Genomic DNA, 9,367 nt, shown 5'->3' with positions numbered 1-9,367 from the left:
AACAAACGCTGATTTTTTTATCTTTTTTTTTTTTAGGTGCTCATTATTCATCACCAGCAGGTCCTGAAATTGCAGTGCGTGTCTCTTCTGCTGTGAAAACATTAATAACTGCTCTGGCTAAGCCCAGAAAGATCATTTCTTTTACAAATGTGCAGAAAATTCTGGCCGGCTGGGATTAGAGCCCAGCCTTTCTTCATGGGTGAGGCTTTCAGGGCACGTTCTACCAGGAGAAAGGAGGAGTTTTACACAGGTCTACATTTCCAGGTGTGGACAGGCTGCTCACCCACCAGCACAACCTTAAGCCAAGGGCTGGTAGAGAGCAACAACCAGTAAAACTGAGCCCAAGCAAGGCACAAACACGGGGATCCAGAGCTATTTCTGCTCGGTGTAAGGGGCTTGATCAGCTTGACCCAGGTTTTCTTCCTGCATCCCCCCTTCTCCTGTGCATGGGAGGCTGGGGCAGGGGGGATTCTGTGCCTTCCACACATGGCTGGGGGGCTCAGCATCGTGGCTCTGCCTCCCCATCCCTCCCCCAGCCTTGGGATGCTCCCAACGCTCCTGAGCTCCATCAAGGACGAGGAGCGGGAAATCCCAGCAGCCTCTTAAGAAACATTTTAATTAAAACCCTGACATAACGAGAGCTTTAAAGGACATGAAAGACAACAGCTGTGGAGCTGCTCTCTGCCCCCCCCTCCCCTCTCCTCCCCCCTCTCTGCAGTGCTCTTAGAACAATTTTCATGGAAAGCTTTTCGGGTTTCTCGTTCTCTGCCCTCCGTGGTGGTTACCCAGCCCTCCCTCCCTGCCAGTCCCCCCCTGGGGGAACAGGTGACAAGGTGACAACCTGCCTTCCCCACCCCCAGGGCAGGTGCTGCTGCAGAGCCCGTGTCCAGGTGGGCACTGGGGGCATCAGGGAGGAAGAGGAGGATCTTTGCATTCTGGGCTGGCTTGGATGAGCTTGGGGCAGTGGGTGTCTTGGTGTCCAACCGGAGATGTGACACCACTGCTTCTGCAGGGCAGGGACTCTCCTTTGGACATGGCCAACCACCACAGCTGAGCCCAAGACTGTCTCAGGTTGGCTGGTGCACCCAAGCTGGGGCCAGTTGCTGGTGTCCCTGAGCCTGGTTTTGCTTGACAGCTCCCCAGCCTGGCAGCGTTGGCACAACTGTGACCAAACCAGCGCGGCTGCAAACAGGGACTTCTTTTTTATCCTATTTAGATTGGATAGAAGGAAGGAATTCCTGGCTGGGAGGGTGGGGAGGCCCTGGCACAGGTTGCCCAGAGAAGCTGTGGCTGCCCTGGATCCCTGGAAGTGTCCAAGGCCAGGTTGGACGGGGCTTGGAGCAACCTGGGCTAGTGGAAGGTGTCCCTGCCCATGGCAGGGGGTGGAATGAGATGATTTTTATGGTCCCTTCCAACCCAAACCATCCTGGGATTCCATGATTTTATTTAAAATATATTTCAGGAGACCAGCACTGACAGTGTTAATCCAGAGCTGGGAATGTCCAACCACCTCTTCTTTCTGGGGGTTCAACACACCTGGAGATATCCCCAAGACCACGGGGTTGGGCTGGATCAGCCATTCCAGAGCTGCTTCCAAACTCCATTGCTGACACTAACACAGGATTTAGGTAAAACATGATGTGGCATTAGTGATTAAAGTGGATATTTGGATTTGATTCAGGAAATCTGATGAGGAGGAGGAGCCCCTCCATCACCTTGAAGAGGGTAAGATGACATAATGGATTTTCTTTGCTTTGCTCCCCTCCTCCCCACCCCACATGTCATCCTAGGCCTAAAATCAGCAATCCAGCCAATCCAGCCAATCCTGCAGGAGCAGGGCCAAACTCTTCCCATTGGGATTCCTCACGCTCTGCATTTGCAAATGGAAAGAACTCACCGGTTCAGGGCTTCCAATTAGAGCTGGGCAAATGAAAAACTTCTCAGCTCACTGCCCAGTCCTCCACCAAAAAATGCAAATAAGAACTGGTTTGGATCAATGCAAAGTACAGACCCTTTGATTTTTTTTTTCCTCCTCCCAAAATAAACCCTTCTCCTTCCCACCCCGATTAATTTTAGATCACATGAAATGTTTTATTCAATTGCAGCCCGAAATGTCATTTCAGAACATTAGCTGGAATAATATTCCTTTTTAAAAAGTGGCAGAGGGAAAAAGTTCAACATTGAAAACTTTTTTATTCCTCTCTCACGCATGGAGGAACAAATTTGTTTTCTGATGACAAAAAAAAATGGGGTTTGTGAATTTTTTGTGGGATTTTAAAGAGCCCAGAGAAGGGATGTGACCAAGCCCTGGGGGAAGGAAGGGCTGATCTTGCTGGAACCACCAAGCACAGGTTGGCCAAAAGCATCTTCATGCCCCAAGAGCTCCCTCCTACTTTCTCCTGCTCTGCTGCCTGCTCTTTAATCAACTATTTAAAACCCAGCTCGGAGACTTTTCATCAATCTCCAAATCCCCGAGGCTTCGAAAAAATAAAATAGACCGGGAGAAAACAGCACATGAGAGGGCACTGAGCGTTCTGAGCCTGCCCAGGGGGGTGGGATGTGATGGTCCCGGGGTGGGGGGAACAGGGAGCTCTGGGGGAACGGGCAATAAATTGATTTTCATGGATTCTGAGGCCGCTGTGCCGTTTGCGGCGCGGCCACGCCGAGCATGGCGGGCGGATCCAGAGGCAGAGCTCCGAGGGGATCAGTCAAGATTTATTTTTCTTTTTTCTGGAGGGAGATGAAAGGGGGGAGAGGGGGAGGGAGAGACGAGCGAGGAGTCCTGTGGAAAGGAACTCATTATTTTTTATCTTTTCCAATGACCTTGTTTGTTTTAGACCTGCTTGAAAGCGGGTTCTTTCCTTGAGGAAATTTGGAAAGAGCTGGAGGCTGGGGCTGGTGAGAAAGGGGGAAAGGGGAGTTGGGTGAACAGAAGAAACACGGAAAATAAACAGCATAAATGCAAACCGAGCTGGAAAAAAGTTCTCCAAGGAGAAATACCCCTCTGGGGCTTGGTGTGTGGTGGGGAGGGGGGCTGCTCTGGGGTGTTGCCTTTTCCTCCACGGAGAGCTCAGGATTGTGCACACATGTGGGAGAGGTGGTGTGGCTGAGCCTGGTCCGGGATGGGGGGTTGCTTCCCATGGGAGAGCTGTGAGGGGGGAAGGGAATGCCCACAGTGCCTTACAGGGGGGTTCTCAGTCTGGGCTGTACCTATATATTATAGAATATCAGGGAATGGTTTGGGTTGGAAGGGACCTTAAAGCTCATCCCATTCCACCCCCTGCCATGGGCAGGGACACCTCCCACTAGCCCAGGTTGCTCCAAGCCCTGTCTAACCTGGCCTTGGACACTTACAGGGATCCAGGGGCAGCCACAGCTTCTCTGGGCAACCTGTGCCAGGGCCTCCCCACACTCCCAACCAGGAATTTCTTCCATATATTTAACCTAAATCTCCCCTCTTTCAGTTTGAACCCTTTACTCCTTGTCCTGTCATGCCAGTTCCTGATAAACAGTCCCTCTCCAGCTTTCCTGTAGCCCCTTTAGATCCTGGAAGGTGCTGTGAGGTCTCTACACAACCTTCTCTTCTCCAGGTTGAACAGGTATCCCCAGACTGTGTGGGGAGCAGAGGCATCTTCTGTGTGACTGCCCTGCTCCTCACCCTAACCCTGCCTGTGCACCTCCTTAAGGAATTACTTCAGAGACATTATGAGAAGGATTTAATTTGATTTTTTTCCCTCTTTTTATTCCAGTGGGCTTTGATCCAGGCTGGAAAGCAGTGACAGCTCATGGACACAGGTGTGTGTCCCTCCTCAGCCTCCATGGGCAGCTCTAAAGGGTCCGGTCACCCCTGGAGGTTCTCATTGCTCAGGGTTGGAATTTTGCCTTGCAGAGCCCCATTAATTTAACCTTGAGGAGATTTTTTTACTATTTTGTTTTTTTTTTTCCCCTGTCCTCCCATTCTGTTCTGCACTGGGAGCACGTGGACTCTGGGAGAAGACACTGCACCCCTGATCCTGGAGCTGCAAGGGAACACCCCAGAGCTTGGCAGTGACCCAAGGGCCAGCTCTGCCCTGACTGATGCTGCCTTTGAGGGGGAAGAAAATCTCCCCAAACCCCCACCAGGTGCCCCATGGCCCTGATCCTCCCCCCAGGGTCCCTGTAACCTCCATCACCGTGTCCAGGTCCAGCTGATCCTGTAGCTGCTCACCAGCCTCTTCCCTCGCATTAAACCAGTGGCATCCAAGCTCCAGCTCCTCGTGTGAAAAAGTAAACCCCAAAAAGCTCCCAGAAGGGCCAGGGCAGCTGTTCTGCTGGCACAAAGCCCTCTGACGAACAGGCAGGGTGGTTAATTTTAGCTCAAACCATCCCTTGCTTTCAACTGTCGGCTCGGGTTGATCTTCTCGTGGTTCCTCATAAATACTTATGAAAATGCTTCCAGTGCTCCGTTTGCATGGCTGGGAAAGCTCAGAAAGAATTCGAGGTGCCAGGATTTAATTAGGTGACCTATGCTGGGCAGGAATTTTTGCCTCATTTATGGAATCAGAGTCTCTGTGAATGTAGATCAGGGAATGATGTGGCCACGGAGTTGTCAGAGCAGCCTTGGAGAAGGAAGGGATGGGGGCTCAGCCCAAATGCTGAGCTGCAGTTTCTTATCAATAGGGGTGTTAAAAAAGGATAATTTGACTTAAAAACAACAACTGGGAGCTGCATTTAAAGCCCATCAGAACTCCCAGAGAAACCTAGTTAGGACCAGGGCAATGTTTCCCAGTAATGCTGAGATCTGTGGCCCTTGGGATGTGCTGAAGGCTCAGGTCTGCAAACTGGGGCACCCCATTGCCTTGGAATGCTGGGATCCAGAGGGACCTGGACAGGCTCCAGAAGTGGCCCTTGGGAATCTCCTGAGGTTTAACAAGGCCAAGGGCTGGTGCTGCAGCTGGGTTGGGGCAGCCCCGGGATCACTCCAGGCTGGGGATGAGCAGATGGAGCAGCCCTGGGAGAAGGGCCTGGGGGGCTGGTGGGGGAGAGGCTGGACACGGCCCGGCCCAGAACCCCCCGTGCCCTGGGCTGATCCCCCAGCGTGGGCAGCAGGGCAGGGGGGGATTGTGCCCCTCTGCCCCTCAGGGGAGACCCCCCTGCAGAGCTGCTCCAGCCCTGGGGAACAGCACAGGGAGGACATGGAGCTGCTGGAGAGAGTCCAGAGGAGGCCCCAAGGTGGTCAGAGGGCTGGAGCAGCTCTGCTGGGAGGAAAGGCTGGAGAGTTGGGAGTGTTCAGCCTGGAGAGGAGAAGCTTTGGGGTGACCTGATTGTGGCCTTGCAGTGCCTGAAGGGGCTACAAGGAAGATGGAGAGAAACTATTGACAAGGCCAGGACAAGGGGGAATGGCTTCCCACTGCCAGAGGGCAGGGTTAGGAGGGATATTAGGAAGGAATTCTTTACTCAGAGCATGGTGAGGCCCTGGCACAGGTTGCCCAGAGAAGCTGTGGCTGCCCCTGGATTCCTGGAAGTGTCCAAGGCCAGGTTGGACAGGGCTTGGAGCAACCTGGGCTAGTGGGAGGTGTCCCTGCCCATGGCAGGGGGTGGAATGAGATGATTTTTATGGTCCCTTCCAACCCAAACCACTCTGGGACTCTGTGATTCTGACAGCAACTCTTTTCCCAGTGCAAATGCCAGCCAGCCAGGCCTGGGAAAGCTCCAGCTGAACTGCAGAGGCTTCAGGATGGCTTTGATAAGGGTTGTATTCAGTGGGAAGTCTCCTCTAGATTTAGCCCTCAGGCTTTAAAGGGAATAATTAAGAAAAAAAAAAATCCATTTTTTTTTATTTTTAACCCAGTGCTCTGAGTTGGCATCTGAAGCCCAGAGAAGAGAAGAGGAGTGAGGAAAGGTTGTGTGATGGGGAGCAAAGGCAGAGAAGAGAAAAATGAGATGAAAAGGTCTTTGTAGTAACTGTGCTTCAGCAAGAGACTTCCCAGCTGCTGAGAGGGGTCCTGTGAGCATCCCATTGATCCTCCCAGGCAGTTCCTGCTGATGGAAGCCTGTGTGGATAATTCCAACCCCTGCCCCAAACCCCAGCAGAGAGAGGTTTTTAATCAGGTTTAACCCTCATGTGGAAGAAAACACCTTTTTATTTCGAGGGGAAAAAGCTGCCGAGGGGTTTCCCGGAGTTCTGATGCCATTATCCCAGGGATTTTAGCCTTGCCAAGGACAGCTGATGCAGGGGTAGGGTTAAGCACCTCTTTATTTCAAGGGGGAAATGCTTCCAAGGGGTTTTCCCGAGTCCCTGGGTTCTGATGGATCAGGGTTAGGACCCTAAGGATGGACCCAGACATTACCCCGGGGGTTTTGCCCTTCCCACGGGCAGTTGAGACAGTCAGGGCCTGCCCATGGCCCTCCAGGTCCCTTCCCAGTGGGATCCCACCACCAGCATCCCACATTCCGAGCGGTGTCTCCGTGCCGGCGGCGAGGCCGTTATAAATAATTTATTCTCCGGGCAGAGCGGGGAGGAAGAGAGAGGAGCGAGCTTTTAATTAAAATGATATCTTACAGATCAAATAAATATGAATAAGATGCCAAAAACAACTGTATAAATCCCGAACACTCTCCTGTGTTTTAATTATTTGTGTTGATAAAACAAGAGCGAAGGCTTTTGGCCGCGCTCGGGGGGCGCGGAGGCGAAAGGTTACCCCGGAATTTTTTTGTTGTTCTCTTGGAGGAACAAATGTTTCAGAAGCACAGATCTGACAAACTATAACTCATATCAGGGATTAAATTGGAATTTAGAGAACAATTGTTAATATTTCAAAGTAATTGTTTAAGAAATTATCATTTTCGGTATCTGCCGCAAAAAATAATTACCCGCCGCTAATTTTTCTTTTTTTTTTCAAAGGCTGCTATTTGTTGGAATAGCGTTGGACAGATGAGGAGGTTTTGCTGTGAGCTATTTATGTAGTTCAAATGGGGAGATAAATAGGAAGGGACTTTCATGTTCATAGGCAAATGAGCCTGACTAATGTACAGCTCCCAGCTCCAAAGTGGGCCTGGGATTTATTTGAAAATTGGGGGGATTTTTTAATGCATGGGACTTGCAAGTCACAGCAGGTGAGAGAATAATCAAACCTGTGCATATTAATTAGAAAAGGGTCCTCAAATAAACCCTTCCAGCATGGAGAGCCCTTGCCTGCCCTCAGCAGGATTTTGGGTTGGAAAAGGAGCTGTTTTCCTGCTCCTGCTCTTCATAGGGCACCAGGAGGCTGAGGCACCTCTGGCCTGCTGGAAAGGGGGCTGAGAACTGGAATGTTTAGAGGATCATGGGAGAAAATAGTGTAGAAGGGATCTTAAACATCATCATCTGCATCCCACAGTTTGAGAATGGGGTTATCCAGACCCCAGGGCATCCTGCCCCTTCCCCTCTTCTGGGGAAAGCTCATCCTCCTCCCTTCCAATGTGATTTTCCTCAAGGAACGGGGAGAAACAGCCCCAGGACAGGTCCAGCAAGCAGGAGTTTGATTTGTCTGTTCAGACAGGATGTGGCAAAGGGAAACTCTTCCCACAAAGGCACCATTTCAAATGGAAAAGGAGAAATTTTTTTCTGAGCTTCGTTAATTCTTTTTCTGCAAAATTATCACTCCATCCTCGGTAGGAATAACTCCCAAGTGCATTTTGGAATTGCTGACACACACCTTTTTAACCAGTTAGTTTTTCTCCAAGCCACACTGACGTCGGTGGTAATTTGGAAAGTACAACAGTTTAGCAAGTCTACTGTGAAAAGCTATTTGTCACCTCAAAAAGCCCCAATTTTGCCTCTGAACTGGGCATTTTTGCCCCCAGTGAACCTCCCCAGTTGTCCTGTTGGCCACTGGGATGTTGTGGCTGCCCCAGCCCCCTGAAGGCCCCGTTCTGCCAATAAATCTGGGGGGTTTGAGTTGTTGATGTGTCTCCCACCCCCTTCACGCTCTACCTTTGATCCCTTTGATCTCAGGGGCTCCAGACTGCCATGAAAACCCCGCTCTGGAGGCTAATGAGGGACACACTCGACCCTGGCAGACGTGGTGATTAAGGATTGCTGCAGAACGTGGGGGAAGCAAATAAACTCCTTTTGGCTCCAGACTCTTGGAAACACCCCAATTACGAATCACAGGGGCTGTGGGAAGACATTGGTGATCAGCTAATTAGCAGCAGGAGCGCTAATTAAGGCAGCTTTGTGTTTGCCCGGGTTTGGGGCTGTCCCTCCTCTCCTGGGGTTGCTGGGATTGAGGGTCCCCGTGCACTCCTGGGTTTGGGATCCTTCCTGTCGTGCTGGATATTCTGTGCTTTGTAAAGAATTGCTGTGGTTTAGGAATTAATTACAAGTGAAGGACAGGTAAACACAGGCAAAATAGTCCTGGGCTGTGTGGTCCTGCTGCACCTCCCAGAGGCACTGGGAAATCAGTATCCATCTGAGGATGGGCAGGAAAAAACGGAGAGGGAAATGTTCTCTTTCCCCATGGAAAAGGGAGGATGATGGATTTACACCCTCCTGCTCTTGCCAGGCAGGGTAGGTCCATGGCAGCTCCTGCCTGAGCAGAGACATTGTGGCTGTCCCATCCCTGGAAGTGTCCAAGGTCAGGTTGGAGCAACCTGGGCTGGTGGAAGGTGTCCCTGCCCATGGCAGGGGATGGAATGGGATGAGTTTTAAGGTCCCTTCCAACCCAAACTATTGTGGGATCCCACGATTCTAAGGGAGAGCTTGGAAAACGTGGGGAATGAACAGGCACTTTGCTCACCTGACCCTCCCTGCTGTGGGAGGATCAGAGGGGTCCTCTGAGGGACAGCACAGGCCAGGCTGTCTTTCAGTGGATGAGGGAACAGGGTTTGGAGCCCTTCCTTTGGGAAGTCAATTTGTAGCATAGATCTGTTCATTACAGACTTCTCTGCCAGGATTTTTTCCCTCTGCCAAAATTTTCCTATTCTTAATTTCATAGAATGGTTTGGGTTGCAAGGGGTCCTAAAGCCCATCCCATTCACCCCCTGCCATGGGCAAGGACACCTTCCACTAGCCCAGGTTGCTTCAAGCCCCATCCAACCTGGCCTTGGAAAATTCCAGGGATGGAGCAGCCACAGCTTCTCTGGGCAAGCTCTTCCAGTGCCTCTTACCTTTGGAGTAAAGATTTCCCTCCTGATGTCTCATCTGCCTCCAGCCCACACTGCTGCTCTTGCATCTGTGTAGAGGCATTAAAAAAAAATCTCCCTTTCATGTTGTTTATCATCTCTAAATATCAGAGCTAACAACCCAGGTTTCCTTTGCTCTTTCCAACGTGCCTCATAAATCATCCACAGATAATTGGGATCGTGTTGGAGCTCTTCCCTGCCTTCCCTGGTCATGGGAATGGAC

The sequence above is a fragment of the Manacus candei genome, unplaced genomic scaffold, assembly GCF_025592945.1.
Source record: "Manacus candei isolate 608988 ecotype Guabito, Panama unplaced genomic scaffold, ASM2559294v1 h1tg000015l, whole genome shotgun sequence".
NCBI classification, from domain to species: domain Eukaryota; kingdom Metazoa; phylum Chordata; class Aves; order Passeriformes; family Pipridae; genus Manacus; species Manacus candei.
Note: the sequence above shows the minus strand (reverse complement) of the source record.